Below are 18,020 nucleotides of genomic sequence, written 5' to 3'. Positions count from 1 at the left end.
TGCTCAGTAACTTATATGCACATGCTATCTACCTACAGTGGCTAAGTACAAAACACACAATGATCTACAAGAGCAATTCACAGTATTCTTTTCATATGAGTATTGTTCTGCCAGAAGGAGTCATTTTTGCCATGCCCATAGTGATTTTTTCCACATGCATAATCTCCATACTAACTACTTCAGTTATTCCTCTCAACATCTTAGCACAAGAAATCTGGACAAAGCTTAAAATAATGGGGGGCAAAGGATCAAAAATAGGTTCATATTTTAAATATTGTTCTTGAAAACTTAGAAAAACTGCTAGAATAACAGAATTTGTATTGGCATACATTTCCTGAAGGATATGAAGTATGAAACTCAAATGTATGTCATTATTTAGTGACTTTAATCCTTAGTGATTAGCCAGAAAACCACAACTGTTATGAGGAACAGACCAAAGATATGAGTCAAAAATCTGGACAACTGAGAGGTAAGACTTCAGTCATTAATCCACATGAATTCTCATTGCATGTGCATGTGATATTATAGGACGGACAACATAGAAAGCACAAGTACAAACTCAGATATGGCTTATATTGTAAAACAAAGTTCCCAACTCCTTGAAGTCCTTTTCCATATTTTTGAACTAACAGAGGACTGCTGCCATCTGGTGGTCATTTTGTATAACTGCTGTTAATGTCCAGAACTTATCATTATCTATATATTAATATTTATTTACTTGCTTGTGTGAACCATTTAGGTGGATTACTCTAAAGGACCCTATTAGCCATGACCAAGCCTCATACCTCTCAATTGTCCAGATTTTCGAAGAATGCCCAGATTCCTGGCTCATATTTTTGTTTGTTCCTTATACAATGTGTGGTTTTCTGGCAAATTACTATGATGATGTGAGGATTAAAGCCACTGAATAATGACATACATGTCACAGGAAAAATGTATGTTAAAACAAACCCTGTTACTCCAGCACTGTCCAAGTTTATAAGTGCAATATTTAAAATATGTCCCTGTTTTTGGGCCATTGTCAGACTTTGTCCAGATTTCTTGCACTAAGAGGTTGAGATGTATGCCAACCCTAGAGGCAGACAAGTTAACAGCATGCAGTATAAGCAGAAATATGTTGCAGATGTATAAAAAGCATATCAGAAATATAATTTCTTGCAAAAGTTCAGTGCATACAAGAGTCCAATTTACAAAGCACACTTTAGAAAATAAAATATAAGACACATAAAGCCGTGGTGGTACAGTGGTAGTGTTGTTGTCTCACAGCAAGAGGTTCTCCTGTTCTATTCTTAGCTGGAGTGCCTTTTGTGTGGAGTCTGCATGTCCTCCCCGCGGTCGAGTGGCCTCCGAAAAACATGCGTGAATGGGCGTGCCTTCGCTGAAGGTTGGGCGTCGGGCTGGCAACTCGGCACCATAAAAATCTATTGCCAATCATTAGTGGACCGGAGTTCTGCTGTGGTGACCCCTAGCCGGGAAAAGACAAACAAACAATTTAGTAATTTTCTTTGTAATATTTACAGGAGGAATTTCTGTCATCTGCAAAATAATGTGCTCCTACAGTCATAAAAAGTAGAATGGTTTCTGATTTCTGCTTAAAGAGAGTTTCAAATGGGTGGTGCCATTTTAGAAAGCACTGTCTCAGCAGAGAATAGTACAAATAAGGGCAAATAGCATACCTCATCCCATTGTTCTTGTAACCTTTAGAAATAATGAAGTATAGTTGACAAAATGTTACTGGTTGGGGAGAGCTGACTTTGGTATAACTTTGGATTAAGTATATTCCAGAATAATGGAAAGAAGACTCTGTCCAACAGCTGTGACTCTGATTCAGAAGCAGCGATGTGAATTTCATCCTGGGTGAGATACAGTGAATCAGTTATTTGTCTGTGTACAAATAATGGTTGGGACATGTGACATCACCAATACTGCTTATACATGTTTCTAAAAATAAAAAATAAATGAATGTGCCTGTTTGCTATACATGCTGGTGAAATCTGGAGTATGATAAAAACAATTATATATAAATAGTGGACTTCTTCTAAGAAAGAAAGCTGTCTCCAGCTACTGTAATATGGACTACAGGATTTGTTGCTGCATGCTATTCAGTCACTGTATTCTAGGAGTAAGAGTTGTAGCTGCATTATCTCTGTTAAGTTAAATAGATTCAAGATAAATATGTAGGACTGTTCCAAAGATGTGTCTTGCCATAACCCCCCCTCATTTGTGATTTTTCAAAGGCAGGATAATAAGGTGTTGCTTTGGTTTGGAAAATATGCAATTTTAGGATGTGAGATTTGCAGCTTTGGTGTCAGCAGATGATGTTAACGTCTTAGCCTAAAGTGACCATACTCTCTGCTGTGCACTGGAGGAATTCACCTCTCTGCTGTGCACTGGAGGAATTCACCTCTCTGCTGTGCACTGGAGGAATTCACCTCTCTGCTGTGCACTGGAGGAATTCACTGATGAGTATAAAGCAGACAGGATGAAAATCAAAGCTCCTGAAGCAGAGGACATGTTTGTCTCCTGGAAAGAACTGAATTTCCTCTCCATGTTCTGATGTGGGAGCAGCTACCTCAGGTGGAGGAGTCTAAGTATCTTGGGATCTTGTTCCTGAAGGAGAATAAAGGGAAATCATGAGACCGATCAGTTGATTGACAGAGAGGCTGCAGTAATACAAGTATTATACTGGACTATGATAGTGAAGCTCTCAGTTTACCAGTCAATCTGTGCCACAATTCTTGTCTGTTGTTCTGAGTGCTGAGTATACCTCTCAGCTGTACAGATTTTTGCAGAATGTCAAGATTTTTGCCTCGTATCGTTGGTCTGTTTCTCATAAAATTGTGGTTTTCTGGCAAATCATTGATAAATCATTGATGGTTGAAGTCAGAAAATAATGACAGACATTTTGAGTTTTAGACTTCATACCCTTCAGGAAATTCATGCTAATGCAAAACCTGTTATTCTATCAACTTTCTTAGTTTGTAAGAGCAATATTTAAAGTGTCCCTATTTTGTGTCTTTTGTCCCCCCCATTATTTATGGCTTTGTCCAGATTTCTTGTTGTAAGAGGTTGAGAGGTATGGTGCTGAGTACTGACCTAAAGGATGAGGTCACAGATCAAAATGGGAGAAGTGTGGTTCTTTGGCAGGAAAGCTGAGTCAATCTGTGACACAGTGAGCTCTTCAGTAATCTAGGAGGACCTCCAGCTGTAGCCACTGTTCCTCCATGTCAGTCAGTTGATGTGTTTTGACACCTTGTAAGGCTGCACCTCCCCCTGGTACCTCTCACTGATCATACATCAGGCAGAGACGACTGGAAGGAAACCCTAGGGTAGACCAAGAATAGGGTACAGTCACTTTGAAATTTGCATGAAAACACCTGGAGAGTTGGTTTGATAAACTACAGAGGACAGATGGGGATAGCAGAGTGTGATCTTTCCTACTTAACTTGCTACGATAAAAACTCTTGTCAGGACATCTGGTTTAGAAATAATAATGATGATAATGTTGACAAACCTTCATAAAAATAAATGAGAGTCATTTTCTAAAGAAAACGTCTTATTTTTATGGGTCTTTTTGTGTGTGTGCATGTGTGTGTGTGTGTGTGTGTGTGTGTGTGTGTGTGTGTGTGTGTGTGTGTGTGTGTGTGTGTGTGTGTGCGTGCATACATTAATTATTGTTAGAAAATAGGCTTGGAGAATCAATGACCAGCACTGGGTATTCAGTGATTCAAAGTAATACATTAATGTACTGGTAGAACCCAGGAAAAAAAAAAACAAATCCATTTATTCCTAGCACAAAATCTGTGTACTACAACTGAAATCTTTTATTGTAGCCATTATTTACCTTACTTTTACTAACTAACATGATTAGCTTGCAGAAAAAAAAACAGAATTAACAGAAGTAACTGCACAAACAGTAGTTACAAGTGTGTGTGTGTGTGTGTGTGTGTGTGTGTGTGTGTGTGTGTGTGTGTGTGTGTGTGTACAAATTGTAAAAAAAAAAAATGAACATGGTTATTTGTTATATATGCTGGTGTAGTCTCATAAACTTTCTTGTACGTAAGTAGTGTATTATGTAAAGAAAGAAAGCTGTCTGCATTTCTACTTCGTTGCAAAAGAATGAATGCCTGCCATGTAATGGCTTGTACTGCATGTATCTGACAGCAATAAGCTGATATACATTATGGGGGGATATTTAAGTGTTAAATCATTTATTTGAGCACAATCAGACACCTACCTCCAACATAAAAAAACTCTTAACTAAACTTAAGCCCACAGAGATAGCAGCAGACAACTTCCCAAGTGAATACCTACAAATCGCAGCTGATGCTCTGGCCTACCAAGTATCCATCTTGATTAACCCATCTCTGTCAGAAAGTTACGTTCTCACACTGTGGAAAGTATCACATATAATTCCCCTCCACAAAGGCGGCCCCAACACAGAGCTAACCAATTACCGCCCCATAGTTATTCTCTCTCCACTTGCCAAAATACTAGAGAGATGCATACACTCTCAGGTTTCAGACTACCTCCTTACTAGCAACCTCCTTTCTAATACTCAGCATGGTTTCCGACCAAACCATAGCACCACCACTGCCTTACTCTCCTTTACCAACACTATCCTTTAGCATAAAAACAATGGCTATCTCCCCTCTGCTACTTTCCTAGACCTATCTAAAACATTTGACATGGTCCCACACAAACAACTCATCTCTATCCTCAATAACCTATCCTTCTCTCAATCAGTCACCAACAGGTTTCAGAGTTGAGTTACCTGTCTGACCACCAACAATCCATTATATGGCACAATGACATATCTCCCCAACTACCTATCTCCATAGGGGTTTCCCAAGGATCCATCCTTGGACCCCTATTCTTCTCTGTTTTCACCAATAATCTAGCCTTTGCCACCAAACATGGCACACTCATATAATATGCAGATAACTCTACCATCATCTGCTCAGCCCAGTCCCTACCCAAAATGCAAAAAGTCACACAGGAAGCCTTTTCCTCTGTTGAAACTTGGTTATCCGATGCCCAATTAATACTCAACCCAAACAAAACTAAACTACTCATCTTCCAACCAACCAAACATACTCAAAACAACTCTCACTTTAACATCACAGCAAAAGACAACACCACTATATACCCAACTGAACACACCAAATTGCTAGGAGTGGAAATAGACAATAAACTAAAATCTGACATTCACATATCCATGACCATAAAAAAAGTCCACAAAAAACTAGGAGCGTTATACAGAAATAAGCAACTTCTCACTAAAGCAGCAAAGATTTCAATAGTAAATTCCCACCTTATCTCCACCCTACTTTATGCCTCTCCAATATATACCAACCTAAGGTAATGCAATCTAAACAAGCGAGAGACCTGCTACAACAAAATAGCCAAATTCGCCACAGGGGCATCCTACCGTAGTCACCACTGTCTCTCACTTACTGAACTGGGCTGGCTTGAACTCCCTCACCTCCTTCAATGGTATCAACTCTCACTCGCCCACAAACTAGTAAACCATCCACTAGATGTCCCATCCCTCCAGAATCTACTCCAGCCCTATCGCACCACCAGACCACTAAGATTCAGCAACAAAAATCACTTGCAGATCACTAAAGCCAATAACTCTGCTGTTGAAGCACTATTCTCTTGCGCCATAGCCAAATAATGGAACTCCCTCCCAACTACAATTACCTCCATACCATCATGCACCCACTTCAAAACTTTACTAAAAGCACACCTAAAAACATGATGGCTATGCTCTTGCAACTCCCACTCTAATATCACCCACCCCATCCAACCACTACCTTTCTTTCCACCCCACTAACTACCTTGATTATAGCAAGCTAAGATGCTCATAAGCCTAATACTTATTATACAGCTAGAACTTCTTATCGGAACATTTGTTAATGTCTGTTATGTACTTCGCAGATAAAGATTCTAGTTGTCTACTGATGTACTATGTTCTTCATCTGTAAATATGTTTGTAATTAATTGCTATCTTAAATTGTTAATCACTATGTAATCCAATGTAACTACTGTCTGTTTATTTTAACTGTGGAGCTTTTCTCCCTGGGCCTCCACTGAAAATGGACCTACATCCAGTCGGACACTCCCGGTCAACAAATGTAAATAAATAAATAAATAAAATCTGAGCTATACACAGGCAACAAAGTGACTCACTAAGTATGTGAGTGTATGTGTATGTGTCTAAGGGGAAGATGTAATAGTTTGCACAGTATGTGTCCTAATAGCAATGAGCAAAATGTATTACTATGGCTATTATTTATGTATTTATTCATTCATTTGATCATAATTAGACATCTGTAAGGTATATTTTGTGATTGTGTATATGTGCGTGCGTGCGCGCGTGTGTGTGTGTGTGTGTGTGTGTGTGTGTGTGTGTGTGTGTGTGTGTGTGTGTGTATGTATATGTGTATGCATATGTCATATACCTTGTATAGATTCTTAACCCATGTTTTTATATTATGTCTAATTTGTTATAATTATTTAAACTGCAGATGTTTTTGTTTTATTTTTGCAAATTGTACAATTATTGTTCTTAAAATATTTTGTAATAATTTGGAGCTTTTTTCCCCAGGCCTCCACTGAAAGTGGACTTCTACCCAGTTGTACTTTTCCGGTAATCGAATGTCAATTAACAAATAAATTAAATAAATAAATAAATGTGTGTGTCTGAATGTGCTAGCACACGGTTCTGTGTACGATATTTGCATGGGTCTGTGCTTCTGCATTTGTGTGTATGTGTGTGTCTTAAGTTTCTGTATATCTGTGAGAGACTGTCTGTTCCTTTGCAATTATCTTTATATGTGTGTATGTGTGTGTACATGTGTCTGTGTATGTGTGTGTGTGTGTGTGTGTGTGTGTGTGTGTGTGTGTGTGTGTGTGTGTGTGTGTGTGTGTTTCTGAGTGTAAATCTGTGTCTTTGTGTGTTTGTGTGCATCTAAGTTTCTGTATATGTGTGAAAGACGATTAAGTTGTGTCTCTATTTCTAGCTTTTTGTGTGTGTTCATAGTATGCGCCTGTGTCTGCCTGCTTGGTTGTGTATGTAAGTCTGTGCATACATATATGTGTCCATGCCTGTATGTGTGTGTAGACATTATTAAATGTTTCCATAACATATTTTAGATGTAAAATACTTCACTAATAACAATTTATTATACACCAATTCTGAAATACTGTATTAGGCAGAATCTATTTTGCATGTAAAATACTTAAAAATATTAAACCAAAACAAATACAAAACAACTTAACAGATACTCCATTTAATAATGCCCTCTGAGGTTGTCATTCCAGGAGAATAACGAACTTTCCGATTTCTCATTAATGACATGTATATACAATTAGTACCTCAATGTTAAGCTGTTTAACTTATCAACAGGGTTTGTCCCTGATACCTGGAGAAAGTACAGTTGTGTAGACTTACCATAAATGTAGATGTTTGAGTGTTCTCACTGCTGCAGTCTTCACCATTGGGTTATCCATGCTGTGGTAGCCCTCAGTCAGTCCGAATACCAGAATCAAGGTTTTGTGCATCCGCTGCTGTCACTTGCTGGGTGACGTCAGGTAGTCCGAGGTATAAAGGAGAGTAGGCAATGCCATTACCTCAGTTTTTCTTGCCTTAACCAACCAAAGAAGTCCCATTTTAATAATTATTAGTAGTCCTGGAGTAAGAGACCCCCATAGAAATATGTGTCTCTCTAAGGACAGCAGATATCAGGGGGAAGGAGGGAGGGAAAGCATGACTGCAGCAGTGAGAACACTCGCACATCTACATTTATGGTGAGTGTACACAACTGTACTATGTTCTTCATTTCTCACTGCTGCAGTCTTCACCATTGGGAATATTCCCAAATCTGAGGAGAAGGGTGGAAGGTTGATAGAAACTTAAGATTGGGAGAGCATGCCCTGCAGAATTGCAGAGGCAAACCCAGCCCTAGCTTTTGAGAATAGATTCAGATGGTAATGCTTGGTGAAGGTGTGGACTGAAGTCCATGTGTCAGCTTCCAGGATGTCCTTTGTGGGTACCCCTCTAGGGAATGCTGTGGAAGTAGAGCTTGCCCTAGTGGAATGAGTTCTGATGGTCCTAGAGGCTGGTATTCCATGCAAGGAGTAGCACAATTTGATGCAGAGTGCTATCCATTTGGAAATGGTCTGTTTGGATATTGCTTTCCCTTGTGCCCCTGTTTTAAAGCTGACCAAGAGCTGGTCAGTTTTTCTAAATGTCTTTGTATGATCCAGATAAAATCTGAGTTGTCTGTGCACATCCAAAGAATGCAGTATCCTTTACCCCTTGTTCTGAGGGTTAGGGAAGAAGGTGGGCAGGTGGATGGCCTGGTTGAGAGTAACATCCGAAACCACCTTTGGCATGAAGGAGGGGTTGGTTCTCAGGGAGACCCTGTCTGCATGGAAGATGATAAATGGCTCAATGGTCATTAAAGCTTGAAGCTCTGACACTCTCCTGGCAGAAGTGATAGCCAGGAGAAAGGCAGTCTTCCAAGAGAGGTACTTTAATTCTGAGGATGCTGCAGGCTCGAAGGGGGGCAGAGTAAGCTTTTCTAAAACATAGTTCAGATCCCAGGCTGGGGTGGACTGTCTTCTGGGAGGCATGATATTAGAGGCTCCTCCAAGGAATTGTTTGATAAGAGGGTGGGAGAACAACGGCTGTTCTGTATCAAAGTGTGCCGAGATGGCGGAGGCATGGATCTTTATAGAGGAGAAGGAGAGACCCTTATTAAAAATCTCAGCCAGATAATATAGAATAAGAGGAATGGATGGGGAGATGAATGTCTGCCCCCTTGGACTGGCTCCAGGAGCAGAATCTTTTCCATTTTCCATAAGATTTTCGGGTGCTGGGCCTTCTGGCTTCTGTGATGATGTCAAGGACTTGCTTGCTTAGCATAGATTCCTTGTTGGTTATGGTAGAATAAGCCATGCTGAGAGCTTGAGTGTCTGAAGGTCTGGGTGCAGCATTATTCCCCCCCCCCGGGATAGCAGGTGAGGTATCAGAGGTAGCCGCAGGGGAGGGGGGGGGTCTATATATGTCCGAAGATTTCTAACTTCGAACACCATATGATCGACACCATATGGTCGAAGTTAGAAAACTTCAAACATACATAAAAAAAACATACCCAAATTTGACGGTTGTGGGCAGGGGAGAAAGCCCCTCTGCACCCACCACACCCCCCGCTCTTTAAATATACCAACTCTGAGACCGCACTATAATACAGTAAAGAGAAGATTTCCCTTTACCACACTGTAGTGCGATCTCGGAGTTGGTATATTTAAAGAGCGGGGGGGGGGTGCAGGTGCACTTGTCCCCCTGCTTTAACCCATTACTTTAATTTTTTATGTTTTAATTTTTTTTTACGTTTGAAGTTTTATAACTTCAACCATATGGTGTCGATCATGTGGTGTTTGAAGTTAGAAATCTTCGGACATATAATATAGACCCACCAGGGGGGCTGGAGAGATAGGCTGCACAGCAGTGGGTACCAATGCTGTCTGGGCCAATCTGGGGCAATGAGATTTGCTTTTGGTTTTCCTCCCCTATCTTGATGAATACTTTTGGAATGAGAGGAAGAGTTGGGAATGCATACACTAAGAGCGTATTCCAAGGGAAGGTCAGGGCATCGACCTTCCAGGCCAGGTGATGGTACTCCCTGGTGCAGAATTTCTGTACTTGGTGATTTAAATGAGAGGCAAAGAGGTCCACCGGGGGGTCTCCCATGTGTGGTAATTCACAGAAAAATGTATCTGTGGATTTGCCATTCATGTGGGTCCAGCAGATTTCAGTTTAAGTGGTATGCTAGGGTGTTGTTGATGCCTGGTAGGTATTGGGCTATAAGATGTAGTCCCATGGATGAGGCTGCTAGCCACAGGTTCATGGCTAGTCTGCACAGGGGGTAAGATTGAATCTCTCCCTATTTGTTGATGTACCACATGACTGTGATGTTGTCTGTTTTTATGAAAAGAACCCCTGGTTTGAGATAGGGTTTGAAGGATGCCAGAGAGTTTAGCATGCCTATCATTTCCTTTTGGTTAATGTGCAAGGGTAGTCTTTGAGCATCCCAGAGACCTTGGGTGCATCTGCCTTCTAGGTGGATGCCCCAGGCTATGTCCGAAGCATCTGTAGTTATGGTCTGGTCTGATGGACGGAGGGTGAATGGAAGTCCCTTTCTCAGTGCACAGGCCTGGGCCCACCAGAGGAATTCTGATCTTATGCAAGGGAACCAATGTAGGGGGGTGTCCAGAGGTTGAGTGTTAACACCATAGGTTATTTAGTTTCCACTGAATTTTCCTCATGTGCAGTTTGGCCAGAGGTACCAGGAGGATGCATGAGGCCATGTACCCTAGAGCTTGCAGGAATTTCCTGGCAGAAAGCTGGGTTTGGGAGGCCAGAGTAGTGAAGCATTTTGGTAGGAAACTTTGTTTACCTGGGGACAGAAAGGCCATTTTCTGTTCTGTGTCCAGTAAGGCTCCCAGAAATATGATTTTCCTGGTAGGTGTCTGTTTTGATTTCCTTTCATTGATAGTGAACCCCAAGGAGGTGAGTAGGGCTTTTATAAATGAGAGGTGCTGCAGGAGCAGTTCCTTGCAATCTGCCTGGATGAGACATTCATCCAGGTAAGGGTAAATCTGTACATTGTTTTGCCTGCAAAAGATAATGGCAGGAGCTAGACATTTAGTGAATACCCTGGGAGCAGTATTTAAACCAAATGGCAAAGCAGAGTATTGAAAGTATAATGATCCTGTTCTAAAGCGTAGGACTTTTCTGCATGATTCCCTTATTGGGATGTGCAGGTAAGCCTCCTTTAGGTCTCAGGTGACCAAGCAATGGCAGGCGCTAGACATTTGGTGAATACCCTGGGAGCAGTATTTAAGCCAAATGGCAAAGCAGAGAATTGAAAGTGTAATGATCCTGCTCTGAAGCGCAGGAATTTTCTGCATGATTCCCTTATTGGGATGTGCAGGTAAACCTCCTTTAGGTCTAAGGTGAACATCCAAGCTTTGTTTGGCATCATTGGTAGAAGCTGTTGTAAGGTAAGCATTTTGAATTTTGGGATTACCAGGAAAGTATTGAGACAGGATAGGTCCAGGATGGGACGCCAAGTTCCCTCTTTCCTGGAACAAGGAATAGTCAGGAATAGAATCCTTTTGCAACTTGTTCTGGAGGCACAGGTTCTACTGCCCCTAGGGCTATTAGGTTTTGCACTTGTTTTAGTGCTTCTGCCCACTGGTTTGGAGGTAGGTCTGGGTACCCTTTTTGAGGTGGTAGTTCTCGGAAATTGAATTTGTACCCCTGAGCAATGATTTTTAAGACCCATCGATCTTTTGTTATAATGTCCCAATTTTCTCTGCAAGTAGATAGCCTTCCTCCTAGCTTTTGGTGTAGTGGAGGTAGGCAGAGATGGGAAAAGTAGTCATTGAGAGTTTTTAGCATACAGGGTTGTTTTTGAACAACCTGCTCTAGAGTTGGGGGGGGCACTCTTTAGTTCTTTGCTGCCCCTGAGTTTGAGTCCTGGTGGGTCTGTCCCTATGGGTTTTGCCTTGTGCCTGCCTGTTTGGTGCAAGAAAGGACCAGGGTTTAGCAGGAAAATTTCTGCTGAACCTAGGAGGTTGTACTTGAAGGAAATCTTTAACAGTCTGCATTGATTTTGCTTTGTCTTCCATCTTTTTAAGTACCTCTTCAGTTTTCTGTCCGAACAAGCGGTCTTTGTCAAGAGTTGCATCCATGATTTTAGCTTTGACATGATCAGGGAAAGGTTGTTCCTTCAACCATGCATGTGTTTTAATAACAGATCCTGTCAGTGCTGCCCTGCTAGAAGCTTCTAGGGCATCAAATCCACAGTGCAAGGAGTGCTTTGCCACCTGAGATGAAGACTGCAGTAATTCTGCTATCTCTTTATTATTGGCAAAATCTGGTAAAGCAGAAATTTTCTGTTTCAAAAGTTCCAAAGTGTGCTGTTAATATTTTAACACATGGAACTGGCAGTTGAGAGCCCTTATAGTTAAAGTTGCAGAGGTATATACTTTTTACTCCATCTGTCTAGGGCCCTGGATTCATTGTCTGAGAGAGTAGGATTCTTAGCAGAGGTAGCCTTAACTCCCTTAGACCCCTTAGTAATCACCTCTGGATCTGCTATAGGATTTCTGTAGAGGAATTTATGTGAGTCAGGTACCCTGTAGTACCTGTCAGGTTTTCTGGGAACAGGTGGAAGGGTGTCAGGGGTAAGGCTGGATTCTTACTAAACATCATCTACCACCTCCAAGATGGGTGGGATAGCCAGAGGCCTATGCTGGGGTAGGTCCAGAACCTCTCCTAGTCTTTTCTTGGATAGATGGAAATCCATCGATTCACATTGAAAGTGTTCCCTGAGGGTGTGGAGGGTTTCCCCAAAGGAAAAGTCCACCGGAGGTGATGCAGAAGGAATAGATTCCTCTGCATCTGAGTCTTCACAGGCAGAAAGAGGATTTTCCTCTTCAAAAACAGATGTGTTAGATCCCTCTGAGTCTAAATCCGATTGGATGTCTGGAGAAGGTTCCCTTCTCCTTTTGGCTGGAGCGGCCTGATTACCCCAGATAGAAGTGATGAGATCCTCTGCCATTTTAAGCATTCTAGTTTGAGGAGGGGGAGGAGTAGTGGAATGGAGACTTTTTGCTATTTTCTTAGGCGTGGGTCTAAGTCTGGCCTGAAGGGTATCCCTCAGTGCCATCGGTATGTTAGTCAGAAGAGATGGTGAAGGCCTTGAAGTGAAATCCGAAGTGCGAGTGGTGTCCTCGGAAGCCAGTGCCTGCTTAGTGGCTCCGGACTCAACCCAGGGCAAGACAGCCGAAGGCTCGTTAGACAATGCAGACATCTGCAGCATACAGGACTCTGAAAGTGTCTCAGTAGAGGCCTGCAAAGTAATCGAGTTGGGCATCAGGGACTGCGAAAGTGCCTCACTGAATTCCAAAGAACTGATGACCTGTTTAGTAGTGGTGTCATTGGAAGGCTTGGCCTTATGCGGTCTGTCTCTATCCTTATCTTTATGTTTTTTTGGAAGATCTGCAGTTTGCTGTCTGACGGATGCCATATCGGTAATTGATGATGGAAGATGGAAATAACTGGCTACAAACAGAGCTTCATGATGAATAGTTCTAGTGTTAAAGAGGGTACAGAACTGACAGCTGGGTATGGCGTGATCTGGGCCTAAGCAAGTGACGCAGTAAGAATAAAAGTCTCGCTGTGGTATTTGCTTTCCACATGTGAGACAGTTATTAACTTTTTCAGACATCAGTTAGTGCAAGAAAAAGGAAGGATCCCCAATGGGGTACTTAGCTTTAGACATTTTCAGCTGAAGTTCGAAATCTGGAAACAGCTGACTGGCACTGTTGTGAATTCCTTCTGATACAGGCTCCATGTCAAGAAAGTCTGAGGTAATAGTGTCGCCTGCACTCTTTTATAGCTTGGATGACCTGAGTTCCCCCAGCAAACGACACCAGCAAACGCACAAAACCTTGACTCTGTTATTCGGACCTACTGAGGGCTACCACAGCATGGATAACCCAATGGTGAAGACTGCAGCAGTGAGAAACAAAGAACATCAGCCACTGTGGCTCCTCTATAAATCCTTGTAATTATAGGCCCTTTAGCGTCATCAGCTTGATATGGAAAACCGTGTAATGTATCATAGTAGAACTCATTTCTGTAGACATAGGCAAGTTAACTGATCAAGAACTCAATCTGTTTTGCTTTGTGAAGAGAGTTCCTGTCTTTTGAATCTAGTAAGATTCTTTAGAATGGTTACAAATACTATGGACAGGCTATGGACAGGCTATGGACAGTGCTGCTTATCTCAATCTGGTCACTGCTTTTGGTACTACTCCCCATGCTGATATTATTCAAAAATTATAAAAATTGAAGTGTCTGGAATACACATGAAGCACTATAGATGGCATTGTCTTACAAATTGTCTGTCCAACAGATCAAAAGTTTTAAAAGTTACTGGTACTTTCTCTGAATGCAAAATTGTAACTTCGGGGTTCCACAGAATTCAATGTTAGGCACTCCCGTCTTTGGCATTTATTTTGCAGACATATACATCAATATCTCAGAAGTGTGGCTGACTATGTTTGTGGATAACTGCAGACTGAAAACTATTACCTACTCATTCACTGACAATAAAATCATGTGACCCAATATATCCATCCAGTATAATGTGTGCATATATGAAATTATGCATTTCCGCCATGCATTTTTACGTATGAGTGTTAACCACAGCTGTACAGATTAGCTTATGAAAATTCCATGACCATGACCATGGTCTCATACGAATCTTGATTTTCTAGATGTGACCATTTTTAGGGATGACAGGAACTTGCTTGGGACTAGACTACATAAAAAAGTAGAGTAAATCATCTGCTTAGCAGAGAAAGTATGCATCCACAATATATTTTTAGGAATGTGGTTCAAAATCAGCTATATAGAGCCTCTAGACTCAATGTGAGTGAACAAGACTTTCAGCAACAGCTTGACACTACTAGCACTGAGCTGGTACATAGAGGGTATGATATAGATATGATAGAAAAGAATGTAGAAAATGTGGTGAATATAAGTACAAGAGACACAGTATGACAGTAGTTAAATGTTGAGAAGGAGCTATAACAACAACTTAAGAGTGTCATTCTGTTATTCAAGCAATATTAGTCAGTATACTAGCATCATTAGAAAAAAATGGGATACTTTATTGACTAATGAGGAAGTCAGTAAATATTTGGATTCAGCACCTCATTTTATTTTCAGAAATAAAAGGTCCTTGAAGAGATGCCTTTGTGGTGCAAGGGATACTAATACATCAGTTATACAAGGAATAAATACTCCCTGTAGGAAGTGTTCCTTTTGTCCATATATCAATGATAGTTCCATCTTTTTGCATCCAGATACAGGAGAATGGTTTAGCTTTAAGATCAAGGCTACCTGTACCAGTATGCATGTGATATATTTGGCTGTATGTAGGGTATGCAGTAAATTCTATGTCGAGAAGACTGACATGATGCTAAAAGATAGGATTAGGGAACATGTATATCATATAGGTAAGAAAAGCATGTTTAATGCGTTAGCGAAACATGTTGCCAATACGGATAGTACACATAGCTTTGTTTTTTTAGTTATAGGAATGAATTATGGTAACGAGAGGAGGGGATATGAGATTAAGAATGGAAGAAATGGAATCTCAGTGGATTATTAGGTTGAGAGCGAAAGCAGGGCGTGGCTTTAATGATTGTATACCACTAAGACCTGTTTTGAATGCCAGATCACTGCAAAGGAAATGAGTGGCTGGCCAAACATCATATGCTACCTTCATGATCAAATACATTAGCATGATGTGTATGTGTATGTTTTATATACTTCTATTGATATACATATATATATGTTTTTACTTTCATGCTATCTTTATGATCTAATACATGTGTATTTGTCCATAGAATTATGTATGTTTTATATATTTTTATAGATATATACTTGGTGTATCAATTTTATATATATTTTTTTAAATGTTTTTGAATGAATTTCAGGATGTGTACCTTTAAGTTGGAATTTATTTTGTCATGTGACCTTAGGTTAATAGTTAAATATGGTGCCTTAGGTACTTCGTTTTTATGTCACACCTGAAGAAGCATTTGGTGAAAGCGGTTGTGTGTTTTTACTAAAAGATTGTTTGTTAACCTGGAGCTCAGCCTGCATTGTTTTTTTGTTTTAGGATTCCTGCTTTTCCACAATGGAGGTACCTGGGGTGTAATGGCTGTTGTTTTTTCACTAGTATATTGATGTTGTAATGTGGTTTTCTGTGCATGAGGTAGCTTCAAAAAGCACATGTGATGAGAGGGATTCAGAAAATTGTGTGAAGGGGTAAAGGGGTAAATCAAGCCTGAAAATAGGGACATACTTCCACAATTAGAGACATCCTAAACCAGGCCTGAAAATGGGAATGTTCTTTCAAAATAGGAGCAATTGAGAGGTATAAATATATGTTATGTCTTAAGGCTGTAGTACCTTAGAGCATCACCCCCTTGTTCACCCCTGTTCACCCCTTGTCTAAGGCACAACAGTCTCAGGGTTAACATATATAATATATAAGGGGTGTGAAGACATAGTCCCCATCTCAGGGGTTTGGGTGTTGAACCCCTCTGCAAAATGCTTTAATGATGTTTCTGCAGGTTTTAACATTTGCTAATTATCTTGAAATTGCAGTTTATTTTTTGTACTTATGAAACTTGGAATTATCAATGTCACATTTATGATTACTCAGCCACTGATATAAGGATAATTCCAACTTTATTCAGCCAAAAACATAGAAAACATAAATGCTCTCTTTATACAGTACATTTTCGTTAAAACCTTCATCAGATGTGGATTGCATGTAACCAAAATCATTTTATATCTCTAGATCCCATTATTTCAATTAACTAAGACACAATTAAAGTTTAAAGGTACAGTGAAAATTGAATATTCAAGCCTACTTATCTAAAATAGCATACTGGTACAACACATTCACCTAAAACCTATTAACAAATGTTAAAACATGTTAAAAAATCATATACAGTTTCTTGAAACTTTAAAAACAATTTATAAACAGCTTAAATAGAGTAAAAAATATATAAATAAATCCATTCCTATTAAAACTACATATAAAATGCATGAATTGGCACAAAAAAACTTTTTCATAAGTTTCAAATAAGATGGTGTTATATACATTTTTATGTTTCAAGGATCTGGGTTCTAATACAGAATGCTGTTACTGAGGTTTTACACATGTAGTACTTAAAAAGATCACTAGAGGGAGCAAAAATGCAAGTTTTTTAGTGTCAGTTCATGCATTGTATATGTAGTTTTAATATGAATGTATTTCTTTATATTTTTTACTCTATTTAAGCTATTTATAAATTGTATTTGAAGTTTTAAGAAACTGTATATGATGTTTTAACATGTTTTAACATTTGTTAATAGGTTTTAGATGAATGTGTTGTACCAGTATGTTATTTTAGATAAGTAGGCTTGAATATTCAATTTTCACTGTATCTTTAAACTTTAATTAGGTTCAAAGGTAGGTACTAGGCTATCTGCCTGAAGGCATTTATAAGCCTAGCTGGAATTGGCCTAGCTGGAATTGTGTTATCTATCGCCGCCTTCTTAGATTAGTTCCTTGTGACTTATTTAATTGAAATGATGGGAACTAGAGGTATAAAAGGATTTTGGTTACATGCTGGTTACATGCAGTCCACATCTGATGAAGGTTTTAATGAAAACGTACTGTATAAAGAGAGCATTTATGTTTTTTTTATTTTTTTGGCCGAATAAAGTTGGAATTATCCTTATATCAGTGGCTGAGTTCATTTTCTGGGTGCCTTGGACTAATTCAAGTACTTTTTGGTGCCTCTGGCATTTTGTTTCTATGTTTTTAACATTTATGATTATGATAGGATGTGTAAAAGAAAGACATTCCAGGAATTTGCCCATGTTGATCTGTAGTCCATGAATTGCAATGTAATTCAGCATTTGTTTTCCATCCTTTATATTTCGTTAATGTTCTTCCAAGAGACACAGGATGGCCACTACTGAACGGTTAGTACAGTCCTTACTGCTACTTTGTTACTTAGCAGTCTCAGGCTTTTCTACTTCTTTTTTACCCAGCGGTTCTAACTTTTTATTTTCAGGTCTATAACCTCCGATTAGCAAAACAACAGCATGCAGTCAGATGGAACTTTTAAGTTTATGATGTCCTCCGCTTACTTTATAATATACTACTCTATAATATTTAATGAATAAGTATGTTGTTCTGTGTGGTTTGTATTACTGCATTATTTAAGAATTAGCTTCTCACAATATTTAAATGTCTAATATGAACAATCTACTTTTTTACAGAAAAGCAAGCAATAGACGAGTTACATTAATAATGAGAAGAAATTAATATTCAGCTCATTTTTAATTGAAATTCAAGGTTTAC

The 18,020-nt window shown here is 39.7% G+C and overlaps 1 protein-coding gene across 1 annotated transcript in view; it reads left to right on the top strand.

Moving 5' to 3' along the window:
* CDK15 (cyclin dependent kinase 15) overlaps window positions 1-18,020 on the top strand; it is a 1,846,298-nt gene that overhangs the window by 1,235,168 nt on the left and 593,110 nt on the right. The window lies entirely within an intron of this gene.

The sequence above is a fragment of the Protopterus annectens genome, chromosome 6.part0, assembly GCF_019279795.1.
Source record: "Protopterus annectens isolate FY-2018-M chromosome 6.part0, PAN1.0, whole genome shotgun sequence".
Taxonomy (NCBI): Eukaryota; Metazoa; Chordata; order Ceratodontiformes; family Protopteridae; genus Protopterus; species Protopterus annectens.
The sequence above is the reverse complement of the archived record's forward strand: the minus strand, read 5'-3'. Positions and strand labels throughout refer to the sequence as shown.